This window comes from Lytechinus variegatus, chromosome 2 (assembly GCF_018143015.1).
Source record: "Lytechinus variegatus isolate NC3 chromosome 2, Lvar_3.0, whole genome shotgun sequence".
Classification (NCBI taxonomy): domain Eukaryota; kingdom Metazoa; phylum Echinodermata; class Echinoidea; order Temnopleuroida; family Toxopneustidae; genus Lytechinus; species Lytechinus variegatus.
The window spans coordinates 66,369,545-66,385,875 of record NC_054741.1 but is presented as its reverse complement, the minus strand read 5'-3'; the positions used below and the strand labels follow the sequence as shown (position 1 = coordinate 66,385,875).

The 16,331-nt window shown below is 33.8% G+C and overlaps 1 protein-coding gene across 1 annotated transcript in view; it reads left to right on the top strand.

Annotated features, from left to right (window-relative positions):
- The first annotated feature begins 1,263 nt into the window (after positions 1-1,263).
- The window catches only part of LOC121408710 (serine racemase-like), a 44,363-nt gene continuing 29,295 nt past the window's right edge, over positions 1,264-16,331 (top strand). Inside the window, exon 1 of the mRNA XM_041600314.1 lies at positions 1,264-1,470. The gene's annotated coding sequence lies outside the window, so the exon portion shown is untranslated. The remainder of the gene's footprint in view (positions 1,471-16,331) is intronic.

Sequence of the window (16,331 nt, the reverse complement as noted above, 5' to 3'; positions counted from 1 at the left end):
TCATTCACAATTCAATATATTTTCAGCTGGTACAAATATTACAATTAGTCCAGGTTAGTCCTCGCAGAAAATTGACTAAACCTGTTTTTTCATATATACAGTATTTTTTTCATGGTTTCTTGTCAAAGGTCCTGATAACGATTCTGAATGATGCCACTCGTGTAACCTTGAGCACAAATTGGCAAAATCAAATGTGGCCGCCAAAATATGCAAATTACCCATGCAAATCATAAAACTGCCAGCATATTGGATAGAAAATGCATGAAATTGTGTGGCAGGAGTGAAATACTTTCTATCAAAAAAGAAAGATTTCTGACGAAATATTTACTTTCTTGATATTCAAAATGGCCGCCATAGACCCCTGCATACTTTATTATGGACAATATGAATAGGAAAAACTCATTTTAACAAAAGTGAGCACTAAAATGCAAGTAATTGTGATCTTCAAGTCAAGTAATGAATAAAAACATGAGTGCCAACGAAATGGATCACTTGTTATGTCATGTATGTGATAAATTATGTATTTTTATATTTTAAAAATACCACCAAACGGTATTATGTATAACGTTAAGCGGAACAAAAATCACAAGAGTGAGTAATAAAATCCATGGTATTAAGATGAACGAGTGGCATACTGAATAAAACATAATTATTAACAAAATATAATATTCAATATGCAATGTACGTGATGAAAGCTGTACTTTGACATTCAAAATGGCCGCCAAAGGCCATACATTATTATGTACAAAATGGAGAAACTAATTTCACAAGAATAATAACCATAAAATGCATGTATTCGTGATCTATCTTGAATTATGTTCAGATCTTTAAAACTGGTATCACGAAGTTAGGGACAACTATAGCTTCAAATCACATACTTTTTGAATAAGCCAGTTCGTAGTTCCTTTCTGCGCATGATCAAAAGATTCTACGCATGATCAGAAGAAGGTCATTTGTACTAAAGTGACATGGTGCTTTAAAATCTAATGAGATAAGCACCAACTTTGATGTCTTGATTATTCATATATTCTTTTGAATTGTCGTTTTCATTTACATCCACAAAAAACAACAATGCTTCCACGAACGACTGGTATTTCACAGTTTGTCAAGATATGCATTCAAAGTAGGAATGCAACAAATACCTTCATTAAGTGTTCATTGCTGTGCTATTCTAGTCACCTGGTCTATTCAATTCCTTCATCCTGCTATGTAAGGCAAGCTTACGTAATATCTTGTTTTGAAATCTGCCTATCATGATGAAAGAAATAATAAGGTCATTTGACTAAAATTGCCCATGAAGTAATTACGAACTGGTCTATTCCCTGAAAGAACGCTCTCAACCATGACCACACTCGACTGTGTATAAAATATACCTTTTATACGTGTATATAAAAGAAGGTATGTGGAGAGCGAGGTTACACTAGCTGGTTGGTAACTTCTGAATATAACACCCCATGCGCTCGCATTGAGGTATGTAATCTATATATGATGCTTTATTGGTTGATTTTTCTTCTTTATCTACTGACCGTGGGATAAATTTGCGTTAATTCAGTCATTCATTAGATAATGTAAATATTCGTTCGTATTTAGTTTTCATCTTTGTTATTGTTATTTTTTATTGCAAATGCATTTATCAATATGACTATGTATTTGAAAAGTAATGGTTGTCAGATTATTTTCTTTCTCTGATTACTGTGTCAGTAGCTGATAATATGCAATATTAAGTCCCTTGCTTGTAAAAAATGTTTTTTTTATGTATTAATTGCTGCAATCGAAGTGGTGATTATTTTGGCCAATTTTATAATAATCATGGGCACCTTTTTGACGGGACTCATACATACACACATTGACCCGAATTAAACCCACTGTTGAATCAATGGTTTATGCAGATTTCCTGTATAAATTACGCTTAATTTAGTGCGTATCGGGTGCGTGTATATAAAAAAATGTCCAATGCTGATGCACGCTTTTTCCACAAGAACAATAACCATGAATTGCATGTATGGTTTATGCAGATTTCCTGTATAAACAGAGGCGTCGATCCTGGGGGGGGGGCCATCGCCCCACCAATGAAAATATTTGGGGGCAAACATATCGTTTTGCCCCCCCCCCATAATTCCGGATGTGCAAAAATAAAATAAGAATGTAATGTTCAGCAAGCGAGATTGAGATATACAACTCGTTCTTTATTTCATCAAATCGTGCTCAAAATGTCCGCTTTTCAGATTGGAATATCAAAATTTTCAGCTCGCGCTTCGCACTCGCATCATTTCTTTAGCAAATACCCATACTTTTCATGATTAAATAGGGGAATAGAATGTCCCGTTTTCAGTTCTAAACCTCAAAAGAACTCCCGCTTTGATTTGCAATAATCTTTTGTTGGATAGATACATGTATATCTTGTTCTGTATCAAAAACATTCATTAAACTCATTTTTTCAGATCAAAATATCAAAATTTTAAGTTCGAGCTCGCATCTATTGTTCTTTTATATACTAATCTTAAACATTGGTACCAAAAATCCTGAGAATATCAAGCTTTTCGGTCAGAATATAAAGAAATTTCGAGCTCGCTCTCGGCACTCGCATTATCTGTGCATCCACATGAGTAACTACAAACAGTCCTAAACAGGTAGGCCTACCCTTTTCCTGTTTTAAAATCAGTTTACTACAAAATTTCAGCTCGCGCTTCGCGCTCGCATTAATTTGTTAGTAAGATGCGTGTCTGTATCTCATTACTCATATAACATACATACATAGGCATATATATATATGTATAATGTGTGTGTGTGTGTGTCTGTGGATGAGGTTGTTTGTTTTGTACCATCGAGCGCCTTTGGAACGTTGATTCATGATTTCCCCCCCCCCCCCCCATCTGAAAAATGGATCAACGCCCCTGTGTATAAATTACGCTTAATTTAGCGCGTATCGGGTGCGTGTATAAAAAAATGTCCAATGCTGATGCACGCTTTTTCCACAAGAACAATAACTATGAAATGCCTTTACGGTTTATGCAGATTCCCTGTATATCATACGCTTAATTTAGCGAGTATTGGGTGCGTGTAAAAAAATGTCCAATGCTGATGCACGCTTTTTCCACAAGAAAAATAACCATGAAATGCATGTATTTGTGATCTCCGAGTAAAACATTATCTGAAAACATGTTTTCTAGCAAATCATATCTTTTCTTTACTCTTGCATGACATAAATGATGCATTGTGCAATTCAAAATTAACACTATAGGCCCTAACAGTATATTTAGGGCTATTATCTACAATGTAAATGGGGACATATAATTATGTAGGGATTTGGATTCGCTGGACTATGAAATTCATATAATCCTGCTGTATGAGCAAATATTGTTTTAAAATATGATTTTAATGAAATTGAATTTCTCCCGCCATGTATGTGAAGTATTTTTTGCGTATAGGGAATCTACTTTTTATAAGAGTGAGAATCATAAAGTGCATGTTACTGTGATGTATGTGTAAAAATATTGTCTTAAACATGATTTCTAACAAAATTGATCATGAAATGCTGTACTTTGAAATTCAAAATGGCTGCCATAGCCCCTAAAAATATTATGTATATTGTATCTGGGGACCTATAATTTTGACAGAATTCATGGTTTCTACCGAGATATATCATTGTGTAATTTAGGTGATAAAACCTGCATTTTGAAATTGAAAATAGCCGCCATAGTCCCTTATCGTATTATGTACAATTTGAATGGGGGCAGGTATTTTGTATAAAAGGGCAGATTACAGCCATTTTGAATTTTGAAATAAAGCATTTTATCACCTAAATTATAATAAGATAATATGACATATTTCGTGAGAAATCAGTTTTCAGACACTATTTCACTCATACAACACCATAGTCAACCAAAACCAGAATCTGTTAAAATCAATTGTCCCCAATCACATTGTACATAATACCGTTGGACATATACGGCCATTTTGTATTTCAAAATACACTGTATTTATCACCTACCTGACAGAAGAAGTGATACATCTTGTCAGAACATTATGCTTTCAGACAATATTTTACCCGTAGATCACATTGTGTGCATTTATGGTGTTCACTCCTGTGAAAATTGGTGTCTCACTTCGCATTGTACAAAATACAGGCAATGTCTGTGGCGGCCATTTTGAAAGTCAAAATGCAGTATCGAACACAAGCTTGAAACCTGAATGATATATTTTTTTTACAAATATGACTTTTTGACAGTATTCCATTTATTTGTCATAAATACATGCATTTTAGTGCTCCCCCCCCCTTCTCTCTTGTGATTCCTCTGGTCCTCTTTCTCATTGTATATACCGTGTGTCTCAAAAAAAACGTAACACTTTTGAAATGGTTACCAAATTGAGCATATATTATTTCATGAAAAAATGTCAATATGTATGGAAAGCTAAAGGACCAACCTTTCATATGAAATGAAAAAAATGAAAAAAAAATCATGCTTCGATGAACAGGGTTCACTTAAGTTAGAGGTATGAAAATGTGCCTGCGCAGGATTTTTCCTTCCAATTTTGGACAGGTATAGCATACAAAATAAATTGGATATGAGATATTCATGATCGATGGATTAAGAGTTAAAAGGATACACCACCCATGCCACACACACACACACACACACCAACTTCCACTCCCATCTTAATGTATCATTGATCTGGTAGATGTGAACAGGATGAAGGAAGAATTGGAAAATGTTTAATTGAAATATTCAAAATTATAATCGACATGCAACCCACTCTCCTCCCCCACAACCTTTTCCCATCCCATCACCTACCCCTTGCCTTTTCTTTATCTGTTTTCTTCCGTAAATTTGGTGGATCATCAATCACATTTTATTCAGGTATTAAGAATGACCCAAACATGTAATAGCTATCACCCATGAGATTGGTGTCCTTCGTCAGGACAGAGCCACAGTCAGGAGAACTGTTCTGGACATGCTCAAACGGGCAAGATCGTGTATCGAGAGAGAAGGTGGACATGTCGATCATTAATGTGAAAGACTTATCTTTACCGGTACCCTTACTCAATCGGTACTTTGAAAGCCGTGATATTCAGTCAAGAAGAAAAGATAGCCATGTGGACTATGAACTGATTACTTTTGTCAGATCTTTCTTTTTAAGATGAACAAAGCAGTTGTAAATAAGAAAAAAAATAAAAGAAACATGAACATCTTAAAAAAAAAGATTTAACTTGTTTTTGTCATGTCTGCCCTAATGTGTGTGTGGGGGGTGTGCGCGCGCGTGTGTGAGGGTGTGTACGTGCGTGTGTGTGTGTGGTTTGTGGGCGTGTGATAATTGGTTTGAGCAATTGCTTGATGGAATTAATGTTTCAGTGATTTATCGATTGATTTCATTGATCAAAATGAGTGACTGGTTAATAATTTGATTATTAATGGAAAAAAAACGATCCACCAAACTTTCAGAAGAAAAGTGATAAAAAAGGAAGGAGTAGGTGAGAGGATGGGAAGAAGGTTGTATGTGTGTGTGTGTGTGTGTGGGAGGGGGAGGACAGTGGGTTGCGTAATGTTAATTATGATTTGGAATATTTCAATTTAGCCAATTCCCATTCATCCTTAATCCCGTTCACATCTACCAGATCAATGATACAATAAGATGGGAGTGAAAGTGTGTGTGCGTGTGTGTGGGGGGGGTGGTGTTTCGGGATAGATAAATAAAAGAGAAAAAGGAATGGTATTCAAGGTATTCAAAATATCCTGTTGATCCATCGATCATGAATATCTCATATCGACATTATTTTGTAAGCTACATGTAACTTACGTGTCCAAAATTGGAAGGAAAAATCCTGCTCAGGCACATTTTTATACCTCTAACTTAAGTGAACACTGTTCATCGAAGCATGATTTTTTTTTCCAATTCTTCATATCATATGAAAGGTTGGTCCTTCAGCTTTCTATACATATCGACATTTCCTCATAAAATTACATGTGCTCAATTTGGCAACCATTTCAAAAGCGTTACGTTTTTTTTTTAGACACACGGTAGTACTGTTAGAGTCTTTTGCGGTCATCAAAATTAACATTTAACACATACATGGCATATTGAATAACATACCTAGTTAACAATAGATGTTTTTAGTCAATATTCCATTCGTTTATCTTAATAATATGCATTTTAGTGCTCACTCTTGTGATTTTTTTGGGGGGATGAGGGGTTCCCAATTGCCATTGTACATGTACATAGTACAGTTTGGCCCAATGGCGGCTATCAAAATTTTTCCCATACATGACATAATAAATGACATGTCTCGTTAGTAATGTTGATTTTCATACATTACTTTGTTCATACAGTAGAATGGCACTTTAGTGCTCATTTCTTGAAAATCATTATTATCTATCCATATTATACATAATAGAGTATACAGGGGTCTACGGCGGACATTTTGAATATCAAGAAAGTAAATATTTTGTCAAAGTCATTTTTTTTCAGAGAGTATTTTACTCCTGCCACACATTTCATGCATTTTATTTCCAGAGTGCGGGAAATTTTATTAATTTCATGGTTGATTGGCATATTTTGGCGGCCATATTGGATTTTGCCAAATTGCAAAATCTTGAGCTGTAAATGCTCAAGGTTACACGAGTGGCATCATTCAGATTCGTAATCAGCACCCTCGAATTGACAAAAACCCTCAAGAAATATTGTATATATGAAAAAACAAGGTTATGCATTTTCTATCGTGGACTAAATCGAGTGAGAACATTTTCACATTCAGAATTTAATTTTTCGCCCTTTCCCAACCCGACTGGCCATCAAAAAAATGTTTAGGGGAGCTTTTCATGAAAGGAAATGACGGACGTTGCATCTGACAAGTATGTACCTTTTATTCGACAGTTACCATGGCAAAAGTTCTCAGCCAATCAAAATCAAGGAAAGTTGTCAGATCTGACAACCCATCTGACAAAAATGTTGATGAAACGCTCTTAAGAGAGTGGACGTGGTCATTTCACTGAGGAAGAAACGCGGATCCCTGATTTGCACGTGTATCGCCAGTTGAATTCGATAATGTATTCAAACCTTTCTGCAGAATAACTTTCTGCCAATCCGTTTCCTATATTCATCTGAATTTTAAAAGGTATAATAACTATATATAACTATTTCGCATTGTACTTCGCAGTCTATTGTATGTTGTGTTATTTACTGTTTACAAAATAGATATAGATCTACTTCTGATCCGCTCTAGTAACTTGAATTGTGTTCAGATCTTTAAAACTCGTATCACCAAGTTCGGGACAAATATAGCTTTAAATCAAATACTTTTGTTGAATTCCCTGAAAGAACGCTCTATACCATGACCACATATTAACTATCAACTCAGCTGACACGTACAAAAGATGAAGGTACATAACATATACATATGTGGAGAGCAAGGTTATACTAGCTGGTTGGTAACTTCTGAATATAACATGCACTCGCACTGATGTATGTATATAATTATGACGCTTTATTGATTGATTTTCTTCTTTATCTACTCACCGTGGTATAAATTTGTGTTTATTCAGTCATACATTAGATAATGTGAATATTGGTTCGTATTTACTTTTCATCATTTGAATGTTATTTTTGATTGAAAATACATTTATTTTTATAACTTCATATGTTATTAGTAATGGTTGTCGGATTATTTTCCATCTCTGATTACTGAGGCAGTAGCTGATAATATGGAATATTAAGTCCCTTGCTTGCAAAAAAAGTTTTGTTTATGTAATGATTGCTGCAATCGAAGTGGTGATTGTTATGGCAGTGTCCAATTTAAAGGTCAAGTTCACCCCAGGAAAATGCTTACTTGAATAAATAGAGAAAAATCACTAGCATAGTGCTGAAAATTTTATCAAAATCGGATATGAAATAAGAAAGTTATGAAATTTTAAAGTTCCGCTTACTTTTCACAAAACAGTGATACGCACAACTAGGTGAGTAAGTCGATAATGTCCATCACTCACTATTTCTTTTGTTTTTTATTGTTTGAATTATACATTATTGCACTTTTTATAGATTTGACAATAATGACCAACTTGACTGAACCATAGAGTATCAAACAATGCTAATTCCACATGTTGAGGGAGGAATTGATCATTGTATCACTTGACAATGAGGAGAAAATTAGAAAATTTCATATTTCATATAATAAAATACAAAAGAAATAGTGAGTGGATGACATCATAGTCTCCTCATTTGCACACCAGCCAGGATGTACATATAACTGTTTTGTGAAATTAAGCGAAACTTTAAAATGTCTTAACTTTCTTTTTTTTACATCCGATTTTGATGAAATTTTCAGTGTTGTGCTTGTTGGATTTTTCTCTTTTTATTCAAATCAACTTTTTGTTGGGTGGACTTGTCCTTTAATAATAACCATGAGCACCTTCATAAAAAAATCCTGTAACGTATTTTTTTATGAGACGCCTATCAGCATAGACGGGACTCATTCCCAAACACATTGGCCCGAATTAAACCAACGGTTGAATCCATGGCTTATGCTGATTTCCTGTATAAATTACGCTTAATTTAGCGCTGATCGGGTGCGTGTAAAAAAATGTCCAATGATAAAAATGTCCAACGCTTTTCCACAAGAACAATAACCATGAAATACATGTATTCGTGATCTCCGAGTAAAATATTATCTGAAAACATGTTTTCTAGCAAATCATATCTTTTCTTTAGTCTTGCATGACATAAAATGATGTATTGTGCAATTCAAAATGGACACTAAAGGCCCTAACAGTCACTGGCGTAATCAAATCCCGGGGGATTGTATTGTATCTGTATTGTATCTATTTATTCAACCATAAAACACATATCAAAATAGCAATGTACAATAGATGATAAAATTAAATTATGGTTTGGGACACCGAAAAGCAAAATGCTTGTACATGGTATCCCAAAAAATTATAAAAAGAAATAACTTACATTAAGAACAAATGCAATAACAACAGAACATAAGTTCACACACCAACATACACACACACACACACACACCCTAAAACACACACACACACAAATGCCTGAGACTAAAAGACTTAAGGGAGGTACATATATTTAAAGAGCGTCCATAAGTAGTGATTTGAACAGTAATTTAAATTTATTCAGAGTTGTACTTGATTTAATATCTGGTGGGAGTTCATTCCATTTCTTTACTCCATTGCTTATTAGGGACTGAAGACCAGCTGTAGTTTTAAAATGAGGAATATAAAGCTTGTTACCTTGACGAGTGTTATAAGGGTGCAATTCTGAATTAAATACAAAAGGATTATCCTTAGACTCAGGAATGATATTATTCAATGTGGAGTATATAAATATAATTGTATTAAAGGTGACAAGTTCATAAATAGGCAGTATTTTCAAATTTTTAAATAGAGGAGCAGATGGGGAACGAAAATCAGATTTGTTGATTATTCTAACTGCTTTCTTTTGAAGTAATTCAATTTTGGATAAATGAGTTTTATACGTGTTGCCCCAGACATAACTTCCATAATTAAGATAAGACAAAATAAGGGTATTATATAATATAAGCAGAATATGTTTAGGTAGAATATACTTAAGCCTGGATAATATACCAACATTCTTTTATATTGTGTTGCAGAGGTGATGTATATGTGTACTCCAGTTTAGATTTTCATTAAATATAATCCCAAGAAATTTAACATCACTTGATCTATTTAATGTTGTATTATCAATATGAATATCATCTAGGTTTCCAGGAACCCTCCTGTTCCTTGTCCTGAAAATAATATAATTAGTTTTTGAAACGTTTAAGGATAATTTATTACACTGGAACCAGGTGTTTATTTTTTTTAATTCGACATTAATGGATTGAATAACATTAGTTAAAGATTTATTAGCCATCATTGCACAAGTGTCGTCAGCAAACAAAGAAAATTTAACCAAGTGTGATGAATTTACAATATCATTAATGTAGACAAGGAACAGGAGGGGGCCTAAGACAGAACCCTGGGGTACCCCACATCTATTCGATTGAATAGATGATTTGACACCATTGACCACCACGTATTGTGTTCTATTATTCAAGTAGTTATCAAACCAATTAAATGCATTACCTCTCACGCCGTAATGAAGAAGCTTTTGTAAAAGAATGTGGTGATCAATGGTGTCAAATGCTTTGGACAAGTCCATAAATATTCCAACACAGTACTTCCCATGTTCTATATTTGATAAAATATGTTGAAATAAATTCAAAACTGCAAGTTCAGTAGAATGTTGTTTTCTAAAACCATACTGGTCTTTTATCAAAATATTATGCAACTGAAGATAAGAATACAATCTTTTGTGAATGAGTTTTTCAAGTAGTTTTGCAAAGATTGGGAGTACTGCTATGGGTCTATAATTAGTCATTTCGTTTTTGTCACCTTTTTTGAATATGGGTATAATTTTTGATATTTTCAGTTTATTAGGTACAATTCCATAACAAAGTGATTGGTTGAAGATATAGGTTAATGGTTCTACAAAAAAGTTTATACACTCTTTTACCACACGAGGTGATATATCATCAAAGCCGCTCGACTTTGATGGATTTAAAGTGGAACATACTTTCAGAACTTCAAAAACCGAAGTTGGAGTTAAAAACATTGAATTTATCGGGGATTCATTACTAAGAAAGGAGCTGAATGAGCACGGTGTAGATGGAATATTCTGAGAAATGTTACTACCTATGGAAGCAAAAAATGAGTTAAATTCATTTGCAATATCAGGTGCTGTTTCATACTTTTTACCATTATTAAACATAACATTAGGAATACCACGAAGCTTTCTTTTCCCTAGCAGATGGTTTATTTGGTTCCATGTTTTCTTAATATCTCCTCTAATATTATTAAAGAGATGGAGATAATAATCTTCTTTTGCAGCACGTAACAAATGAGTTAATTTATTCCTATATTTATTCAACTTAATCTTATTTTCCAGACATCGATTTTTCAAATAATTCTTATGCAGTCTGTTCTTTTTATTAATAGATCGCAACAAGCCCTTTGATACCCATGGTTTTTTAAATTTGTGTTTATGTGTTCTTTTAACTACCTCTGGAAAAGACTCATTATACAGACATTGAAATTTGTTGAGAAACATTTCATAACATACATTGACATCATTGATTGCACCTAAAATACTCCAGTCTGCGTTTTTTAGTTTTCTCTTAAATGCATTGATATTGTCATCAGTAATTAATCTCTTCTTTACAGATGTATTAGGACATTTGTTCACATGTGTAATCTTCTTCACTGCACAAATAGGAAAGTGATCTGATATATCATCTATAAGTAAACAGCTTTTTATCATATTGACATCATAAGAATTACAAAAAATGTTATCGATGAGAGTTGCTGATGCGTTAGATATTCTTGTGGGTTTGGTTATTAATGGATAAAAGCTATGACTATACATGAGATTCAAAAATGCATTAGTACTCTGACTTGTTTCAATATTCAATAGATTTGCATTAAAGTCACCCATAATAAACATTTCAAGATTACTTCTATTAATCATATTAATATATTCTTGCATTTTCTCATTAAAACATGTCAAGTTCACATTTGGTGCTTTGTAAACACAACCAATAACAATAGACTTTCTTTTCTTGCATTTCAATTCAATAAATAAAGAATCACATATATCAGAGCAAGTAGATACATCCTGGTATGTTTCAAAATCAAAATCATTGTTAACATAGATACACACTCCACCTCCAGCCTTTTCAGATCTATTTACATGTACAAGAGTATAACCAGGAATATTAAACATATCTGTGATTGTATATGGTTGAAACCAGGTTTCTGATATACCAATGACACTGAACTTATGTTGAATTGACCCCAGTAAGTATAAAAATTTGTCAAAGTTTCTGATCAAACTCCTTGCATTAATATGAAGCAAGGAAAATAAATCATCTGGATCCCAGTTGAGCATGTTATTGAACTCGTCAGAAAATATATAATTACATTTTAATCTTTCAATAAAGTTTTCATTGTCCAAACCATAAGAACAAATGTCAAAATCTAGATCATTCATTTCGAATGGGTTTAATTTCATACATCTAAATCTGTCGTACTCAATATCCTTATTCAACTTAAAGAATGATAATAACTGGAATTTGAATTCATTGTCGGATTTATAATGATTAAAGGGTAACACATAAATACAATCATCACATAAGTTACCTCGTGTATACTGTCTCAGGCATTTACCACAAATATAACACTTCATCACCACTCACACAAAAATTATGAACCGTACGGAAAAGAAGAAAAACAAAATGTATATATATATTTACAAAAAACAGACAAGGTAAATTTGAAACTACTAGTATAGATATGAAGTTGAGTCCACTGGCAAGTTTATCACTGTAAGCATGTAAGTATTTTGATACTCAGGATGATATCCATAGTTAAAGTAATCCGTAGATGTTCAATAAGACAAGAGTTTAATACTGAGTTCATAGTTTAATATATTTCTATAAGTCCAGTTTACAAGTTCGTTCACAAATCGTCTATGAATACATCATATTAGTTTAATGCGTTCAGATCAGACACGGTTCTGATAAGTTTTTTGTTCATTTGGCCATCATCCTGGGGATGGGGGATATATCCCCCCACTTTTCGAGGAGGGGGGGGGATGGCCTGTACAATCATCCCCCCCACTTTTTACGAAAGAAATGAACAAAATCACAAGAGATAATTGATTTATTGGTGAAAATTCTTCCTAAAATACCGCTTAACAAATAAAACAATATTATTGAATCAAAAAATGCATATAAAGAGCCAGTTCACTATTTCCGAACGAAATATTTATGTCCTTATTATAACATTGAAGAGAAACCCCCGTTTCTTCCAATTCATCAATGTTAGGGTCTTTGGGAAGGGATTAAGATGGAATGTCATAAAAATTGAATGTAATCTCTAATAAAACCATTACACCATCATGGGGTGAAAAAGATAATAATATTGAAGGCGTATTTGCCATATGGACATACAGTGGCGTAAATACGGGTTGACATGGGGGCACATACCCCCTCCCCATCGGCTGACCAAATAAAAAACTGGGAAAAGGAGAAAAGAGGGAGAAAGGAAACGTAGTGGGAAAGAAGAAAATATTATTCATTATCATGTTATTTTATATTATGATTATGTTATGTTACATTACATAAGAACCATTTTTACCATAACTTTATGAAACATAATTTGCCCGGGCCTACGTCTTCATTGTTCCTGGTGCTCGCATTGTCTGTTTAACGAGATATATAATCCTGATGTACTAAAACATCCCGTTTCAAGTCAATATAAACCAAATATATTTCCTAGCACTTGAGTTATCATTGTTTTATGTAGGGACATGTGCTTCTTTTACATGACTCAAACGGTGGTTGTCCCATGTTCAGGTCTTCTGTTATATATGAAACATGTCCTGTCCGTGATTACGTTCGCATTAGTGGATTGGTGAGTTATATCTGCTCTTCATGAGTTCCTAAAATCGGTCCTTAAAATGTCCCTTCTGATGATCTGTATATCAAAAATTTTCAGCTCGCGCTTTGCGCTCGCATCATTTGGTTATTGAGATGCGTATGATAATCATGATTGCAATGACTACAAAAAGTGTTTCATGTGTTCAGATGTAATTCTAATAAAATCAGCAAGCACTTGGCTCTCGCATTATATGACTATGGTGAGATATGCATACTCTCAATGGATTACTAAAATACATTCCTTAAATCTCGCTGTTTGGGGTCAAAATATACGAAAATTTGAGCTCGCGCTTCGCGCTCGCATTGTTTACCAAGACAGGTACCGATTATGATTACACGAATTTGATTATAATGTCCCTTTTAAGGTGTGAATATGAAAAAAGTTCAGCTCGCGCTTCGCGCTCGCATTATTTGATCAGTGAGATACATATCGGTTTAATCATGACATTGTCCTCAAAATGGCTCTATTAGGTCAGTATATCTGGCAACTGAGCGCGCTTCGCGTGCTAACTCAGTGATTCAAAAATTATGCTGGTGCCCCCATAATGCCGTGACCCACGGTACACCACTGTGGACATATCAATGACAATTCCTTGCATATCTAATAACATGATTGCAGAAAAGAAATGCCAAAAATTTTCAGTCATCCCCCCACCCATCAACACGGATTTACGCCAGTGCTAACAGTAGGCCTATTATCTACATTGTAAATGGGGACATATAATTATGAAGGGATTTGCTGGACTATGAAATTCATATAATCCTGTTGTATGAGCAAATATTGTTTTAAAATATGATTTTAATGAATTGAATTTCTTCCGCCATGTAGGTGAAAAATATTCTATTTATGCGTATAGGGAATCAACTTTTTATAAGAGTGAGAATCATAAAGTGCATGTTACTGTGATGTATGAGTAAAAATATTGTCTTAAGAATGATTTCTAACAAAATTGATCATGAAATGCTGTACTTTGAAATTCAAAATGGCTGCCATAGCCCCTAAAAATATTATGTATATTGTATCTGGGGACCTATAATTTTGACAGAATTCATGGTTTCTACCGAGATATATCATTGTGTAATTTAGGTGATAAAACCTGCATTTTGTAATTGAAAATAGCCGCCATAGGCCCTTATCGTATTATGTACAATTTGAATGGGGGTAGGTATTTTGTATAAAAGGGCATATTACAGCCATTTCGAATTTTGAAATAAAGCATCGCCTAAATTAGAATAAGATAATATGACATATTTCGTGAGAAATCAGTTTTCAAGACACTATTTCACTCATACAACACCATATTCAAGCAAAACCAGAATCTGTTAAAATCTATTGTCCCCAATCACATTGTACATAATACCGTTGGACATATACGGCCATTTTGTATTTCAAAATACACTGTATTTATCACCTACCTGACAGAAGAAGTGATACATCTTGTCAGAACATTATGCTTTCAGACAATATTTTACCCGTAGATCACATTGTGTGCATTTATGGAGTTCACTCCTGTGAAAATTGGTGTCTCACTTCGCATTGTACAAAATACAGGCAATGTCTGTGGCGGCCATTTTGAAAGTCAAAATGCAGTATCGAACACAAACTTGAAACATGAATGATATATTGTTTTTAGAAATATGACTTTTTGACAGTATTCCATTTATTTGTCATAAATATGCATTTTAGTGCTCCCCCCCCCCCCCCCTCTCTTGTGATTCCTCTGGTCCTCTTTCTCATTGTATGTAGTACTGTTAGAATCTTTGGCGGTCATTTTGAATATCAAAATTAAACATTTAACACATACATGGCATATTGAATAACATATTTTGTTAACAATAGATGTTTTTAGTCAATATTCCACTCGTTTATCTTAATAATGTGCATTTTAGTGCTCACTCTTGTGATCAGCCCATCTGACAAAAATGTTGATGAAACGCTCTTAAGAGAGTGGACGTGGTCATTTCACTGAGGAAGAAACGCGGATCCCTGATTTGCACGTGTATCGCCAGTTGAATTCGAAAATGTATTCAAACCTTTCTGCAGAATAACTTTCTGCGAATCCGTTTCCCCAGATCCATCTGATTTTTACAAGATATTTTCGCATTTAATATGCTTCGCAGTGTAGAGTTATTCGCTGTTTGCAAAATAAATATAGGCCTAGTTCTGATCCGCTCCAGTAACTTTAATTGTGTTCAGACCTTTAAAGCTAGTATCACCAAATTAGGGACAATTATAGCTTTAAATCACATACTTATTAATTCCCTCAAAGAACGCTCTAAACCATGACCACACATTAACTATCAACTGACACGTACAAAAGAAGAAGAGAATATTATTATACATATATGGAGAGCAAGGTTACACTAGCTGGTGGGTAACTTCTCGCATTGATGTATGTATAGATCATGCTTTATTGATTGATTTTTTTCTTAAGATAAGATAAGATAAGATTTCGTCTTTCTGTCTGCACATACATTTTATCTTACAAGTGTGATTTCACATTCTACAAATGAAAATCAATTAACCATAAATCATTGTTACAGTAGAGAAAAAAAGAAACACAGCAAATAACTAATTACGTATTGAGAGAAAGACAAGGAGAACCCCTGAAAAAGCAAGGCTTGTAAGGCTAGGGTCTCCTTTGTTTCAAGTACATGACTAAATAGTATTCAGTGTGTAAATGTGATATCCTTAAAAATACAAAAGAAACAAAACAACTAAAAAAGCAACAACAATAAAAAAAAAAGACAAACTAAAACTAATCAATGACAAAAAACACATTGCTTGAATGTACAATTATGAAGTCTAATAAACTAACAACAA